At 44.1% G+C, this 18,415-nt stretch overlaps 1 protein-coding gene across 1 annotated transcript in view; it reads right to left on the bottom strand.

Annotated features, from left to right (window-relative positions):
* Positions 1-1,384, bottom strand: part of LOC130295219 (fibrinogen-like protein 1) — a 21,251-nt gene extending 19,867 nt beyond the window's left edge. Inside the window, exon 1 of the mRNA XM_056545735.1 lies at positions 1,362-1,384. The gene's annotated coding sequence lies outside the window, so the exon portion shown is untranslated. The remainder of the gene's footprint in view (positions 1-1,361) is intronic.
* Between the last annotated feature and the right edge of the window lie 17,031 nt (positions 1,385-18,415).

Here is an 18,415-nt window from a genome sequence, read left to right as displayed (position 1 = left end):
AGGATGGGATATGAGGATGGGATATGAGTTTGAGATATGAGGATGGGATATGAGGACAGGATAGGAGGTCAGGATATGAGGTCGGGATATGAGGTCGGGATATGAGGCGAGATATGAGGACGGGATATGAGGTCAAGATAGAAGGACGGGATATGAGGACAGGATATGAGGTCGGGATATGGGGAGGGGATATGAGGACGGGATTTGAGGTTGAGATATGAGGACAGGATATAAGGAAGGGATATGAGGTCGGGATATGAGGACGGGATATAAGGAAGGGATATGAGGTCGGGATATGAGGACGGGATATAAGGAAGGGATATGAGGTCGGGATATGAGGACGGGATATGAGGTCAGAAAATGAGTACAGGATATGAGGTCAAGATAGGAGGACGGGATATGAGGACAGGATATGAGGTTGAGATATGAGGACAGGATATGAGGTTGAGATATGAGGATGGGATATAAGGACAGGATAGGAGGTCGGGATATGAGGTTGAGATATGAGGATGGGATATAAGGATGGGATATGAGGTTGAGATATGAGGACGGGATATGGGATTGGGATATGACAACAAATACATGAGGAATTGGATATGAAGTCAAAAGCTTCCTACTTTGATGATTTTCCTCCCCAACAAGGATTAGGAAGGAAAAACCGGGCAACGCCATCTAGTATCATATAAAGATGATAGATAGATAGATAGATAGATAGATAGATAGATAGATAAGAAGAAAAATGGAAGCAGCTCAACCCAAAAATAGAAAGAAGATGTCAGGTGCCAGCAGGTCGTTGTCCAAGGTGACGGGTCAATTGTAGATACCAAGCAAAAAAATTTAGCAGCACTCCAAATGCAGTGAAGAGATGGTGGATTTATTTAGCCCAACGGCATGCTATGCCGTTGGGCTAAATAAATCCACCATCTTTTCACTGCATTTGGAGTGCTGCTGAATTTTTTGCTTAGATAGATAGATAGATAGATGTGAGATAGATATATAGATATGGGAAAGATATGAGATAGATATGAGATTGATAGATAGATATGAGATAGATAGATAGACAGATAGATATGAGATAGATAGATAGATATGAGATAGATAGATAGATAGATAGATAGATAGATAGATAGATAGATAGATATAGATAGATATGAGATAGATAGATAGACATGAGAGGGATAGATAGATAGATAGATATGAGATAGATAGATAGACATGAGATAGATAGATATGAGATAGATAGACAGACAGACAGACAGACAGATAGATAGATAGATAGATAGATAGATAGATAGATCTGAGATAGAATCACACATGACAAGAAAAAATACTAGCAAACACAATCCCCCTGCAGCACTTACTGTATATATCCAATGTCCAGATGACGAACAGATACACTACCCATCCCTGCCATCACTTCTTATAGTCCTGTACCGGGGCGGAGACAGAAACTCCCATGACCAAGTCAATTAACTATTGGTCTTTGTTGTACAATGAACGACATTAACATTCCAGTTTCTATCTTTTGTCTGAATGCTTTTAAATTGTCATGGTTTTCTGTTCTGTTGTATAATTGGTATTATTGTTACTATGAATCACTATTAGTAATAACATTATATAATATATCTAAGGCTGCTTTCACACTATGAAGTTCACACGTTAATAACGTACGTTTAAAAATATATAACGTAAATTTAAAAATAATTATTAGCGCCCTTTAAACAGCCTCATTGAAGTCAATGGGTTTTTTCGTTTATCCGTTATCACCCGTTATAGCCCGTCATGACTAACGGACGTTAGTTGTGGCAGGAGAAATAACAGGACATGCACTTATTTTCCGCCCGTCACAAGAAACGGGTAAATTAACGGACGATATTTTTAACATTGAAGTCTATGGCCAATGGATGTTAGTAAATACACCTGTTAATGCCCCCTATTATAATGGACATTATTTTTACTGAGCATGCTCAGAAGAGGGGACATCAGCAGACTCCTGCAGTGCTGAGGGACTACTACTACTCCCATCATGGAACAGACTTGTTTCCATGATGGGAGTAGTAATTCCCCGGCTGCGGGAGTCTGCAGACAGCTGTGGAGGCTACATTAGTGTTTGTACTACTACATTAGTCTGTTCCATGATGGGGGTTGTAGTACAGGGGCTGACAAAGAGGGGATCACGCCCTTCGAAATGCGTAGTCCCACCCCCTATGATATCTTTCATTTCTTTTATTTTTATCTTTTGTGCAATAAAATCCATTTGCTTATATCACCCTCCATTTGGACTTGATTTGTGTCCTATGTGGGACTGACCGGCTACCGTGAGGAGAGCGCCCGAACACACCGTTTTTTTCTGCTGCAATGCAGATTACAGTTCTTTTCAGTGCAGGGGCTGAGGGATTGATCGCACTGGGTCTCACTTCTGAGACCCGATGGTATCAGCAGTTATTAAGCAGGGGAGCGGGCGGCATGGTCCGCAACCCTGCGATGTATCAGTGTGTTTTAACTTTCATTTTTGAATCCCCCGCAGGGAGCTCTGAATGGCCGGTACTGAGGAGCCAATCAGGGCTCTTAGCGGGAGATTTAAAAATGAACATTGTGACTAGCAGGGGCCATATCTATATTAAAAGCGCTGTGGGGGGAAGATATATAGCACTGCAGGGGGGGCAGACATATAGCCTATATATCTATATCTGACCCCTGCAGGCGCATTAATAAATATATAAGTCCCACCAGTGCATTAAATATATACCCCACGCCAGCGCATTAAATATATGCCCCCCACCAGCGCATATATAATGTAGCCTCGCCACGCTTCTATATACATATACCCCTGCAGCACTATGAATGAAAAGTATTTCTATTAGCAGTGCCGTCTCCTGACACTATGCGCTGCTAATAAAAATACTTTTCATTCATAGTGCTGCAGGGGTATATGTATATAGAAGCACTGGGAGGGCAGACATATAGCGTTATCTGCCCCCCACAGCACTTCTATATACATATATCGCTGCAGCGCTATGTATGAAAAATATTTCTATCAGCAGCATCGGGCGGCCGATGCTGCTGCTAGAATGCTTTTCACATACAGCGCTGCAGGGGCATATGTATATAGAAGCGCTGCGAGGCTACATTATACATGTGCTGGCAGGGGGTATATATTCAATGCGCTGGAGGGGGGTATATATTTAATGCGCCGGCGGGGGGTATATATTTTTTAATGCGCCTGCGGGGCTAGATATATAGGCTATATGCCTGCCCCCCCGAAGCGCTATATATCTTGCCTCCACAGCGCTTTTAATATAGATATGGCCCCTGCTAGTCACAATGTTCATTTTTAAATCTCCCTCTGAGAGTCCTGATTGGCTACTCAGTACCGGCCATCCAGGGCTCCCCGCGGGGGATTCAAAAATGAAAGTTAAAACACACTGATACATTGCAGGGTTGTGGACTATGCTGCCCACTCCCCTGCTTAATAATTTCAGATCGCATCAGGTCTCAGAAGAACCCGGTGCGATCAATCCCTCAGCCCCTGTACTACAACCCCCATCATGGAACAGACTCTGTTCCATGATGGGGGTAGTAGTACAAACACTAATGTAGCCTCCCCAGCTGTCTGCAGACTCCCGCAGCCAGGGAATTACTACTCCCATCATGGAAACAAGTCTGTTCCATGATGGGAGTAGTAGTAGTCCCGGCTGTGGGAGTCTGTAGGCAGAGGTGTTCGGCCATACATGAGGGATAACGGGTCTTAACGAATGAATATTTATTCAGCCCTTAGCACTCTTTATTTCATCCGTAATTAACCATCCGTTTTTTACACAGAAAAGGGACGTTTAATAACGGGTGAACTTCATAGTGTGAAAGCAGCTAAGAAACAGATATTTGAAAATCAGGTTCATAGATAGATATGAGATAGATAGATAGATATGAGATAGATAGATAGATAGATATGAGATAGATAGATAGATAGATATGAGATAGATATGAGATAGATAGAGAGATAGATAGATAGATAGATAGATATGAGATAGATAGATATGAGATAGATAGGTAGATAGATAGATATGAGATAGATAGATAGATATGAGATAGATATGAGATAGATAGATAGATAGATAGATAGAGAGATAGATAGATATGAGATAGATAGATATGAGATAGATATGAGATAGATATGAGATAGATAGAGAGATAGGTAGATAGATAGATAGATATGAGATAGATAGATATGAGATAGATAGATAGATATGAGATAGATATGAGATAGATAGATATGAGATAGATAGATATGAGATAGATAGATATGAGATAGATAGATATGAGATAGATAGATATGAGATAGAGAGATAGATAGATATGAGATAGATAGATATGAGATAGATAGATAGATAGATAGATAGATATGAGATAGATATGAGATAGATAGAGAGATAGATAGATAGATATGAGATAGATATGAGATAGATAGATAGATATGAGATAGATAGATAGATATGAGATAGATAGTGAGATGGATAGATAGATATGAGATAGATAGATGTAGATATTTGAAAATTTTATTAATAAATAAATAAAGATGTATATAAAGCAAATATCTATAAAATAGAAACATGAATATAAATATAAGTAAGAAATAAAAAGTAGTTTTTTTTTCCAAATAGAAAATACAAATACCAAGTATATAAAGATAGATATGAGATATAGATACAGTAGATAGATATGAGATGGATAGATTGAATACTAGTTTCTTCTACTGATTCCACTAATTGGCTCACCTATTGTGGTTGTGTAACAACGATCTGTAATGGTGTTGTGTAACGATTCTGTTTTGAATTCACCCTTGATTGATGTTAACCCGGAATGAATCCTTTTGTAACATATGTAAACCAAGGCTTTGGTTTCTTTTGTGTATGCCTGATGAAGAGCCCAGCCTGGGCTGGAAGCGTTCTATTGTTGCTTTGAATTTTTTTTTTTTTTTTTTACCAATAAAAGATTACAGTGAAGCGCCTGATCCAGATGTCCCATTTTTCCTGTGTCCTAACATTGGACCACATATGTTGAAGTGAAATAATACTGTTATTTAGTCTGACATGCAGATTACTGGCATCACTATTAGAATCACTGCCGCAGTGCGTCTGGATGTGGCAGCAGGGTCGAGAGACCATATTGCGTCACAATTGAAGAGAATAAAGAGATTTTGTTATTTAATTTTTATTTTATTTAATTTTACTTTATTTCAATATTCCAGTGAGCATCGAGCTGGCAGTCCACCGCCAGGCGAGCTACCGCCTGACCCAGCCCCTGCCACTCAGCGTACCCGTATGCTCTGAGTGTCCACATGAAAAGGGAGGGACTGCAGTACCGGCAACTTGAACAGGAGCACTTTCAGCTTCTGCACTGTTGGATAAGTGGTCGCATACTGCTAGAAGTTGCTGCAGTTAAAAAGCTCATACTTGTATCTTAAAATCGAGCTGGCAGTACTCTGCGAGGCAAGCTACCACCTGTTCCAGCCCCTGCCTCTCAGAGCCCCCCTGCCCTCACAACCCCAACTGTGAAACTGTGAATGTTTCATTTAATCAGTTATGGTTCATTGTTATCACTCCAACCTGTTTCATTGGATTCTTGTGCTAATTCCACAGGTAATATATGACGACGACCATAGGGCCTCACAATTGAAAAGATTTAAGAGATTTTTAAAAATTTTAATTAAAAATATTGATTAGATTCACAAGTTTCATGTCCCAGGTGCCCGAAGCGTTTACTTTGTACTAATACTGTATGACCACAAAACCCATCCCGACAAGACCATGGGGCCTCACAATTGAAAAGATTAAAGATTTTTTTTAAATTTAAATTGAAGATTTTAAATAGATTAAAATTTTAAAAGTTTAATTTAATGTGCCAACAGCATGAGGAGACCATATGGTGCCACAATGACAGAGCCTGGAGGTGGCAGCAGCAGCATGAGGGACATGCCAACTGAGGGTTGAGTCTGAGTAACCCAGCGACAGTTGACTGGGGTGTCGGATGTCACTTAGGAGGAAGTGGAAGACTGAGTGAACCAATCAATGACGGCTGCTGGGTTGCTTGTCGAGATACGAATGCTAGCTGACACCGGAAGCTCAGACCTCTCGCTGCGACTTCTGCTGCCACAAGTCCCTACTCTGCTGCGAGCTCTGCCTGCGCCTGATGAATTTATGCCTCTGCCACTCCTATGGGCAGGTCCTGGCACTACTCTGCCTTACATACTTATACACCAGCTGAGTGCGCATATGTTACACTTATGAGAGGAGGACAATACACTCCACTATGCTTAAAACTGTATTTGGCTACAAAAGAAGGCGTGTAGTTTTGGCTGGCCTTTCAGAGTAACTAGTCCCTTATGACTTTAACAGGAACAAAATCGTACACCACGTAGGTGTACGTACAGTATACACTTATGAGAGGAGGCCTATACGCTCTGCTACAAACTGTATAAGGCTACAAAAACAAGTGTGTAGCTTTGGCTGGCCTTTCACAGTAACTAGGCCCAAATTATGTTAACAGGAAAAATATAAAGGACACCACGTATGTGCATGTACAGTTTACACTTATGAGAGGAGGACTATACGCTCTGCTACAAACTGTATAAAGCTACAAAAACAAGTGTGTAGCTTTGGCTGGCCTTTTACAGTAACTAGGCCCAAATTAGTTTAATAGGAAAAAAAATGTACACCATGTAGGTGTATGTACAGTTTACACTTATGAGGTGGACAATATGCTCCGCTTAAAACTGTATTAGGTTACAAAAACAAATGTGTGGCTTTGGCTGGCCTTTCACAGTAAGTAGGCCCAAATTAGTTTGACTGGGGAAAAAACGTACACCACCTATGTGCGCACAGGTTACACTTATGAGAGGACAACACGCTTCGCTATGCAACCTGTATTAGGCACTGAAATCAGGTGACTATGGCTTTTTGTGCTCACTTTAACTGGCCCCTGTTAGCTTTAGAGTTGTAGTACACACTAGTGCTGCAGCACAGAGTCACTGTGTAGTACAGCCCAGTACAGTATTATTATGTACTAATAGCAGGTGAAAATGGCTTTTAGTGCTCAGCCTAACTGGCTCCTATAAGCTTTAGAGTTGCTGTACACCACACTGTAGCAGTACAGAGTCACTGTGTAGTACACCCAAGACTGTACTTTTTCTCTCTCTTCCCCTTCCCTGTAAGTGCTTTGCTGCAGTGATTTGGGCTTGTGGTGAATCGCTGCTGTGAAGCTGATTTCTGTGCAACAGACACACTGCTCTATCTCCGTCTACAATAAAACGCTCTCTCTGAACTACAACGCTGGAATGGCTGGCCGCAAGATGGCTGCTGATTATATAGGGCTGTGACATTAAAGGGCTGGTTGGCTGCTGATGTCATGTTGCATACTGCATGTGATTCAGGGTCATCCCGCCTACCCGTCTTCCCGCCTTCCCAGAGTTCCCTGCCCCATGTCCTCACATGTGGCTCCGCCATTTTTGATGCCCTGGAGCCTAAATGGAGTTTAATGAGACGATTTGTTTAATCGAACAGTGGCGATATTCGGATTCGTTGCGAAGCAAATTTTTCCTGAAATTGGTAACGAATTCGGATTCGTCAGATTCGATTCGCTCATCCCTAATAGATAGGTATGAGATAGATAGATATGAGATAGATAGATATTAGATAGATAGATACAAGGCCGCCGTCAGGGGGGTACAGGCAGTACCCATGTAATGGGCCCGGGCACCCAGGAAATCCAGGGCCCCAGACCAGCACCGATCGCTGTTGCAGCCCGCTGGCAGGATGTGTGAATAACCTGAACATCCCTATGTCCCAAAAGATCCATTTGGGACACAGGGATGTCCAGGTTACTCTTCCACGGGCCACGGTCACTATAAATTTGCAAAGTCTGCCGAGAGGCAGCGTGCGCCGTCATGTCACTAATGTGTCATGCGCCCAGTTTGGAGGAGCGGCAGGGAACAGAAGCAGGAGGACATGCGGGCTGGCAAGTTTCAAGCACCTGGGCAGCATCGAAGCTCTGATCACTGCTTCTACAACCCGGGGCCTGCAGCTATGGCCCATAGGCCATAGCAGCAGATCCTGACCCGGACCAGAGTATCAGTGACCAAAGCCCTGGAGCAATGCATTACACAGACATAGTGCCTCCTGCCATATACTGTTAAGGGCCTACAGCTATATATGGGGGCATGGGGGTCTACAAATATATATATGGGGGCACGGGGAGGGGGATTCTAGAAATGTTTATGGGGTATCAAAGGGGATTCTAGAAATATTTATGGGGGCATAGAGGGGCGAGTCTAGAAATGTATATGGGGGCACAGAATGGGAAATCTAGAAATGGTATATGGGGGCACAGAGGGGGGTCTACAAAAATATATATCGGGGCACGGGGGGATTCTCGAAATGTGTTTGTTGGGGGGGGCACAGAGGGGGAGTTTAGAAATGTATATGGGGGCACAGAGGGGGGGTCTAGAAATGTATATTGGGGCACAAAGGGGGGGGGGCAAGTCTAGAAATGGTATATGGGGGCACAGAGGGGGGTCTAGAAATGTTATATGGGAGCACAGAGGGGGGTCTAGAAATGGTATATGGGGGCATAGATGGGGTCTAGAAATGTTTATGGGGACACAAAGAGAGAAGTCAAAACACATGTTGTTTAAGTTTAATATGGAATCAATCAATAGTGGAGATGATTGGGCCAAGCCCTGCGAACCTAAATTCGACCCGAATTTCGGGAAAGGATTAACATGAGGAATGAGGAACACATGGCGTTTGTCGCTCAGAGGAACCAGGAAGAACAGGGGGATAGTTAAATGATGTCCGGTTGACCCACATTTCTTGCAACTATCACATGATAACCTCAGGTATACAATGATTTGCTGGTTTATATGTCAATCGGCTCCCAGGCCAATAAGAGACAGCAAAGGGGGAGGGACTTTTCCACAGCAGCGGCCATTCTGGAGAGAGACACAGAAAGAGAGACAGTGTGTGTAAGCAATTGAGCCAGAGATACTACGGAATAAATCCCAAAAGCCTCATCATACAACAATAACCTCCACAGCAGTGAGCACAGTCCATAGGCCATACGGGTCCACAGCAAAGTGAGCAGCGGCGTAGCTATAGAGGTCGCAAAGGCCGCAATTGCGACTGGGCCTCATAGCCAGGGTGGCCAGCAGGGCCCCCCGCCACTACACTATCTGCTGCACTGCAGTTCACCAGACAGGTCGGCGCGTGGGCCTGAGCAGGGGGCCCATTGCTGCCCTTATTTTTATACTTCTAAAATGCTGGCCCAGCCCCTTTAAATTCAGCACCTGGCTGGAGAGGTCAGGGGTTGTGGGAGCAGACTGCGTGCCCCGTGTGGCAAGCCCCTGACCTGACCCTGAATGCAACCATGGGTGCCTCCGACCCTGCTACATCCCCCACCTTTAGTGCATGAACACTGCACCTCACGCTCCATGACCGATGCTGCTGACTCGCTACATGTGAGGGAGGGTGTCAGGGTGTGGATGGCAGCCCGTGAGTAATGGGGGGGCCCATGGGGAGGGGGGGGGGGGTGTTGATGGCAGCCCGTGGTTTTGGTGGGGGGGGGGGGGGGGTTCGTGGAGGGTTGGTGGTCATTGTTTTGCTTTATGATGTGTGTATATAAGTATGATGTCTGTGGATGTATGAATGTATGTATGTATGTATTGTATGCTGTGTGTATGTATCTGTGTGTATGATGTATGTGTGGATGATGTATGCATATGTGATGTGTGTGGATGATGTATGTGTGGATGATGTGTGTGGATGATGTATGCGTGTGTATGATGTGTGCGGAGTACAGACCAAAAGTTTGGACACCTTCTCATTCAGATTTTTCTTTATTTTCATGACTATGAAAATTGTAGATTCACATTGAAGCCATCAAAACTATGAATTAACACATGTGGAATTATATACATAACAAAAAAGTGTGAAACAACTGAAAATATGTCACATTCTAGGTTCTTCAAAGTAGCCACCTCTTGCTTTGATTACTGCTTTACACACTCTTGGCATTCTCTTGTTGAGCTTCAAGAGGTAGTCACCTGAAATGGTTTTCACTTCACAGTTGTGCTGGTGTGGAGGAGGAGGTGTGATGGTGTAGGGGAGGAGGTGTGCTGGTGTGGAGGAGGAGGTGTGCTGGTGTGGAGGAGGAGGTGTGATGGTGTGGGGGGGGGGGGGAGGAGGTGTGATGGTGTGGAGGGGGGGCTTTGCTGTGGACATTGTTGAGGATTTATTCAAAATTGAAGGCATACTGAACCAGCATGGCTACCACAGCATCTTGCAGCGGCTGCTATTCCATCCGGTTTGCATTTAGTTGGACCAACAGGACAATGACCCCAAACACACCTCCAGGCTGTGTAAGGACTATTTGACCAAGAAGGAGAGTGATGGGGTGCTGCGCCAGATGACCTGGCCTCCACAGTCACCGGACCTGAACCCAATCGAGATGGTTTGGGGTGAGCTGGACCACAGAGTGAAGGCAAAAAGAGCCAACAAGTGCTAAGCATCTCTGGGAACTCCTTCAAGACTGTTGGAAGACCATTTCAGGTGACTACCTCTTGAAGCTCATCAAGAGAATGCCAAGAGTGTGCAAAGCAGCAATCAAAGCAAAAGGTGGCTAGAACCTAGAATATGACATACTTTCACACTTTTTTGTTATGTATATAATTCCACATGTGTTAATTCATAGTTTTGATGCCTTCAGTGTGAATCTACAATATTCATAGTCATGAAAATAAAGAAAACTCTGAATGAGAAGGTGTCCAAACTTTTGGTCTGTACTGTATGTATATGGGATGTGTGTGGATGATGTATGTGTGTGGATGATGTATGTATGTGTGATGTGTATGAATGATCTATGTGTGTGTATGATGTATGTGGAGTATGTGTGTGTATGATGTGTGTGGATGATGTTTGTATATGTGATGTGTGTGGATGATGTATGTGTGTGTATGATGTGTGTGGATGATGTATGTGTATATGATGTTTGTATATGTGATGTGTGTGGATGATGTATGTGTGTGTGTGTGGATGATGTATGTGTGCATGTGTGTGGATGATGTTTGTATATGTGATGTTTGTGGATGATGTATGTGTGTATGTGTGTGGATGATGTTTGTATATGTGATGTTTGTGGATGATGTATGTGTGTATGTGTGTGGATGATGTTTGTATATGTGATGTTTGTGGATGATGTATGTGTGTATGTGTGTGGATGATGTTTGTATATGTGATGTTTGTGGATGATGTATGTGTGTGGATGATGTATGTGTGTGGATGATGTGTGTGGATGATGTATGTGTGTATAATGTGTGTGGATGATATATGTGTGTATGATGTGTGTGTATGTTTGTATTATGTGTGTGGATGATGTAGGTGTGTGGATGATGTATGTGTGGATGATGTATGTATGTGTGATGTGTGTATGATCTGTGTGTGTATGATGTGTGTGTATGTTTTATGATGTCTGTGTGTGCTGCTGAGCTGGAGAGAGGGTGTTAAAATCAGAATCCCCAGCCACTCACTGACAGGAGATTCACTGGGCCGACGTATATGCACTGGCGGCCACCTGCTGAGCAGCCACGGCTGTGTGCGGCTGTGGTGGACTGGCGGTGACAGGCAGCAGCAGTGCTCTGCACATCATGATTCATGAGCTGTAATAATTCAGAGTAAACATCCAGGGTGGGGAGGGTTAAATTACCTGCTGCTGCTCCTGGCTAACGCATGCTAGGGACGTTGCTGATGAATTTTCTGTCTGTGATAACGCTGTCAGGTGATAGAGGAAAGAAATAGCGAACAACGTCCCTTGCGTGACCAAAGTGCGGCAGAGCATGGCAGAGGATGCTGGTCTGAGCTACAATACAAGGTTGGATTCAGTCAGGGCTGAGAGGGCAGAGGCGCATTTTAGTGTGGGTCAGTGCATCGTGATTCATGGTGCATGGTGAGTGGAACAGCATATGACGGTACGGTTTATATAGGGACACAGTAAGATGGCACTGGCACAGTAATAGTGTCACCATATATACTAGGGTGTAACAGAGGAGCCGGGAGGAGGAGGACAGAGGGGTCCGGAGGAGGAGGACAGTGCAGGGGTGGGATTCAGGTGAACTGTGTGAAGAAAGTGTGCGACAGCATTATTATGGGCCCAGTGTGTGGCAGGGTTATATTCAGGTTGTACAGTGTGTGGCTGTATTATATTCAGGGGTACAGTGTGTGGCAGGGTTATATTCAGGGGGTACAGTGTGTGGCTGTATTATATTCACGGGGTACAGTGTGGGGCAGTATTATATTCAGAGGGTACAGTGTGTGGCAGTATTATATTCATGGGGTACAGTGTGTGGCAGTATTATATTCAGGGGTACAGTGTGTGGCAAGGTTATTTTCACAGGGTACCTCACAGGGTACAGTGTGTGGCAGTATTATATTCAGGGGGTAGAGTGTGTGGCTGTATTATATTCACGGGTTACAGTGTGTGGCTCTATTATATTCACGGGGTACAGTGTGTGGCAGTATTATATTCACGGGTGACAGTGTGTGGCAGGGTTATATTCAGGGGATACAGTTTGTGGCAGTATTATATTCATGGGGTACAGTGTGTGGCAGTATTATATTCAGGGCGTACAGTGTGTGGCAGTATTATATTCACGGGTACAGTGTGTGGCAGTATTATATTCAGGGGGTACAGTGTGTGGCAGTATTATATTCAGGGGGTACAGTGTGTGGCTGTATTATATTCAGGGGGTATAGTGTGTGGCTGTATTATATTCACAGGGTACAGTGTGTGGCAGTATTATATTCATGGGGTACAGTGTGCGTCAGGATTATATTCAGGGGGTACAGTGTGTGGCAGGGTTATATTTAGGGGGTACAGTGTGTGGCTGTATTATATTCACGGGGTACAGTGTGTGGCAGGGTCCTATTCAGGGGGTACAGTGTGTGGCAGTATTATATTCAGAGCGTACAGTGTGTGGAAGTATGTTCACGGGGTACAGTGTGTGGCAGTGTTATATTCAGGGGGTCCAGTGTGTGGCTGTATTATATTCATGGGGTACAGTGTGCGGCTGTATTATATTCACAGGGTACAGTGTGTGGCAGTATTATATTCATGGGGTAAAGTGTGTGGCAGTGTTATATTCAGGGTGTACAGTGTGTGGCAGGGTTATATTCAGGGGGTATAATGTGTTGCTGCAGTATATTCACCGGGTACAGTGTGTGACAGGGTTATTTTCAGGGGGAACAGTGTGTGGCTGTATTATATTCACTTGGTACAGTGTATGGCAGTATTATATTGAGGGGGTACAGCGTGTGGCTGTATTATATTCAGAGGGAACAGTGTGTGGCCGTATTCAGGGGTACAGTGTGTGACAGTATTATATTAAGTGGTACAGTATCTGGCAGGGTTATAATAATTATTGTCTCGATACAGAGGATGAGGATCTGCTGAAAAAGTGGGAAACCAATGTGTGGGTGTCAGACTCTGCAGAGGACCATGTAGCTGGAAGAAGTCCAGGCATCTGGACCAGATGAGGAAGAAAAGGAACAACAACATAGAAGACGCCACTCAGGTCACTGATATCATTGTGTGTTCTCCTGACTGTCCCATCAGAGCTGTAGTCATGATGTGTGAAACTATACCCAATCTGTGGCTCTCCACCTGTTACTAAACTACAACTCCCAAAATGCCAGAGGTTCTCCAGACATGATGGGAGTTGCATCTTTGCAACAGCTGGAGAGCCACTTTACCCGGGTGATCAGTGAGGGCCCTGCAGTCAGACCCCCACCAAAAAAAATGGGCTGTTTATTTTAAAATGCTTAGGCTTATTTTTGGTCCCAGTGCGGCCCTGGTGCAAGGGGAGAGAGAGTGTGTGTGTGTTGGGGGGGGGGGGGGGGGGAGGGGAGACAGGGCCTGTGGTTTCTAGCTACGCCCCTGAAAGTGACCACAACCTTCATCTGTAATATTATATGCATTAGCTCTGTAAAGCATCAGTACTTATGTATTCCTGGTTAAATCAAACACATTGTAAGCTAACAGCTCTATAAAAGTGATTCCATATAATGTGCATTGGCTCTGTAAAGTATCAATACTTTGCTGTATTCTTGGTTTAATGAAACAGCACTATTAAAGCGTCTCTATAGTTTATGCATTAGTCCTTTAACCTCTTGGGGATGTAGGGCGTACCTGTACGCCTGCTCCTGCGATATAATGCGGTGACCCCGAGTCATATCGGGTCGGTCCCAGCTGCTAACGGTAGCCGTGACCCAGGTCTAATACCGGACATCCCCGATCGTGGTGATGTCTGGTAATAAAGGGGTATTCCAGGAATGTTTTTTATTTGACTATGCTACAGGGTCTGTAAAGTTAGTGTAGTTCATAATATAGTGCCTTTACCTGTGTGTGACGGTTTTCTCACAATTCTTATGTGATTTTCATCTCAATATTTATTTTTAACAGCATACAAAATGACTGCTGTCTCGGATTTTTCCTAGCTTGCAATGCGGCCGAGACCTGAGTCACTGGTCAGCTGATGACAGGGAGCCTGTCTGCTTCAATGGGTGGAGAGAGCAATCTGCAACTAATGCAACAGCTGGAGGCACCCTGATTGAAAACCACAGGTCTGCAGCTCATTTATGTTTCAATGGGTGGGGTAGCTGATGTGTGGGAAGGAGGAAAATGGTATCATGGGATTATGGTAATCTCACAGCATAGCCATTTAGCCCAAGACAAGCGCAGATCCTTCCTAAGCATGTCCATTACTGTCTGCCAGGTACGTACTAAAATCACCTTATGCTGGATAACTCCTTTAACCCTTTTGACACCGCGGTCAAAGTTGAGGAGGGTCACTTACCTGCCTCCTGCACACCCGATTGGTGCATGATTGCTCCAAGCATGAGATCCAAGCATGAGCAGTCGACCTCCGATAACAATGATCAATGTAATGATATGGCATAGCATTGATCAGTGCTGGCAAGCAATGTACTGCATGTTATAGCCCCCAATAGAGGCTATAACATTACAAAAAAAATAAAAATTTGAGAAATGTGATTTAACCCCTTCCCTAATAAAAGTTTGAATCACCCCCCTTTTCCCCGCATTAAAAATCATTATGAATAAAAGCAATCAAAACAAAAATGGTACCCGATAAAAACTTCAGATCACAGCGCAAAAAATTAGCCCTCATACATCCCCATATGTATAAAAATAAAAAATAAAGTTTAGGTGTCAGAAGGACATTTTTAAACATTTTAATTTTTGTGCATGTAGTTATGATTTTTTCCAGAAGTACGACAAAATGAAACATATATAAGTAGGGGATCATTTTAATCGTATGGACCTACAGAATAGAGATGAACAAAGTTACAGTGTAGTGATTCAATTCAGCTTTCTGATGCTCAGGTGGCTGAAAAAGGTAGATACAGTCCTAGGAGACTCTCCAGCCCACCGGAGCACCTGAAAGCTGAACTAATTTATGCAGGAAAAGTCAGCAACTGCCGAGCCGAGAAGTTCATGACGAATTGAATCACTGTAACTTCGCTCATCTCTACTACAGAATAAAGATAAAAGGTGTCATTTTTACCAAAAAGTGTAAGCCCCCAAGAGTTACAAAATTGTGGGGTTTGTTTCCCAATTTTACACCATTTCGCCACTCCCTGACAACGAGACGGTGAAACTGCATAGGAGTATGTGCACCCGGGTGGATGCTGGGCAGGCACTTTCTGCTCCTGTGATTTATTGGCTCTTTGTTGAGATTAGGAGCCACATTGAAGCTATTCAGAATTTTATTTTTATTTTTTAAAACAACATCTCTGGAACATACATTTTAGAAGATAATACAAGTGGTGCTACCTAGAACACCAAATGCTTGATCAGGAGAAAGCTATTCCTGTCACCACCATGATCCTAGTGCAAGTCCTGAATCACAGGAAATATGGGAGGTCTGAAGGCTCCAGCCACCATGACCATTGTGAACAGACCCATGACCATACTGTAACCTCTAGAGGACTAGAACATCATTGTGGCATCCCCACAGGGCCTATGGTCTGCTTTCCCCTGGGCGGCTGCCCACGCACAGCATCTTCCCTAAGAGAACAAAAGAATATCGCATGGTGAAATCAGCCAAATTCTTCCTTCCCGGATGGTCCAATACATGTTTACTGAAATTGACATGTTTGGCCAAAATTAATCTAATTTGTATGGTGACTTTTAGAGAATTTGGCAGTAAGAGCAGTAGGTAAATGGTGCAGATATGGCCTGCAGGCAGAGAAGGTACACCATCACATGAATGGTGAACAGAGACCTCTCCAAGACCCTTTAGGGTTGTCTTTGGTAAGGCCAGTGTGTGAAAGCCAAACGGTTCATGATAAACATCGTATGTAGTTATGAACTTTGCTGCACAACATCCTCAACTTATTAATCCCTTTAAGCAACTTTTCTCAAATAGGACGGGCAAGGACGGGCAAGGACGGGCAAGGACGGGCAAGGACGGGCAAGGACGGGCAAGGACTCAGTTTCGCTGCTCCATTAAAGTATAAAGGAGCACTGACATTGTTTATTTTATTTTTTTTCCTTTAAATACGTTTATAAAGACACCGCAAATGAAAGAAAAAAACAAAAAACACTTTATGGTTCAGTGCACAGGAATAGTAGAATCTGTTAATGAATCAGATACATTTTGCTGAATTTCAAGGACTCTCTGACTCTCCATGTTGGCCACAAAACAGATGAGGCATAACCTATATTCACTGGTGGCTGGCGCCAATTTCCATTCAGATTTGCTGATCCACAGGCGTTAAACCACCAGCCTGCCTTATATATTGCACTGCAGCTACGGTAGATCATGTCTGAAACTTTGCACCGGTAGTGGCAGCCATCGGTGGGATTATCTGTAGTGCTAAAGGTGCTGCCATACTGATTGCTACTTCTATCTCCATTGCCAAGAAAGGCATCACCTACATTTAAAAATAAATATGTTCTCATTATTTAGTTGGATTAAAAAAATATAAAAAAAACACAAACACATCTTTCTTCTCTATCCCCTCACCTGCGGTACCGGAGTAATTTCCTACTGATAGCTTATAGGAACTGTCTTCATTCCCTACACTAAAGGGGTTGTATTCTGCGTAGGCTTCTTTGCCATCGAAGTTCCCGATACTGATGTGCAGTTTGGCAGGTCTGTCTGGCTGCTGTGTCAGGGCATAAATGTAGTCGAGTCCAAGCCAGTGTTCACCTATATAAGAAAAAAAAATGTCAATGTTAGGGAGTACCGTATATACTTGTGTATTAGCGATTAGCGATATTCCGAATATAAGCCGAGGCCCCTAATTTCACCGCAAAAGCCTAGGAAAAGCTATTGACTCGACTATAAGCCTAGGGTGGGAAATACATCATCCCCCCCGTCATCATCCCCCCAAGTCATCATCCAGACCCCTGTCATTAACACCCCCGTCGTCATCACCCCCTATCATAATCCAGACCCCCATCATTAACACCCCCGTCATCATCACCGCCTGTCAATCCCTTTCAGTGGTCTTCAACCTGCGGACCTTCAGATATTGCAAAAATACAACTCCCAGCATGTTGGGAGTTGTAGTTTTGAAACATCTGGAGGCCCGTAGGTTGAAGACCACTGCAGCCTTTATCATCATCATCCAGACCCCCCTTTTGTTTTCTACACACCTCCCCAATTTCTGGGTGGGAAGGAAATTGGCCATCTTTGGCCATCTATGCTGCAGGGACCGTCCGGTGGGGAGGGTTAGTCGTTCCAGGCTGTCCATCTTCACCGGGAAGCCCTCTTCTCCGCTCCGGGCTGGCCACGGACTAGTGACGTTGCCTTGAGGACGACGCACAGTGACGTCCATGCGCATGAATGTCCCTGCGCGGTTGCGTCAATGCAGCGTCATTAGTTCGGGGCCGGCCCAGAGCGGAGAAGAGGGCCTCCCGGTGAAGATGGACAGCCCGGAACGACTAACCCTCCCCACCGGACAGTCCCTGCAGCATAGATGGACGAAGATGGACGGCCCGGACCATCCCCTCACAGCTAAGCCACCCCTCACAGTTCACTCGAGTATAAGCCGAGGGGGGAGTTTTCAGCACAAAAACTCGGCTTATACTCGAGTGTATACGGTAGATAATCTCAGGGGTCTTTCTATCTAGGTATGTGACAAAATATCACCAATATGCATCACATTCTGATCAGTGGGGGGAGGAGATGTAAGTGGGATGACCCCGATTTATCTTAAGGACATGATATAAGGGATATGGTCCCAAGACATTTCTGCTATGACTGCTAAGGCTAAGTTCACCTTTACGTGGGAGGCTCCATTCTAGACCTTCAGAGATTTATTTTTAAAAAGGTGTAAATGGA

The sequence above is a fragment of the Hyla sarda genome, chromosome 11, assembly GCF_029499605.1.
Source record: "Hyla sarda isolate aHylSar1 chromosome 11, aHylSar1.hap1, whole genome shotgun sequence".
Taxonomy (NCBI): domain Eukaryota; kingdom Metazoa; phylum Chordata; class Amphibia; order Anura; family Hylidae; genus Hyla; species Hyla sarda.
Note: the sequence above shows the minus strand (reverse complement) of the source record. Positions and strands in the feature narration are given on the sequence as shown.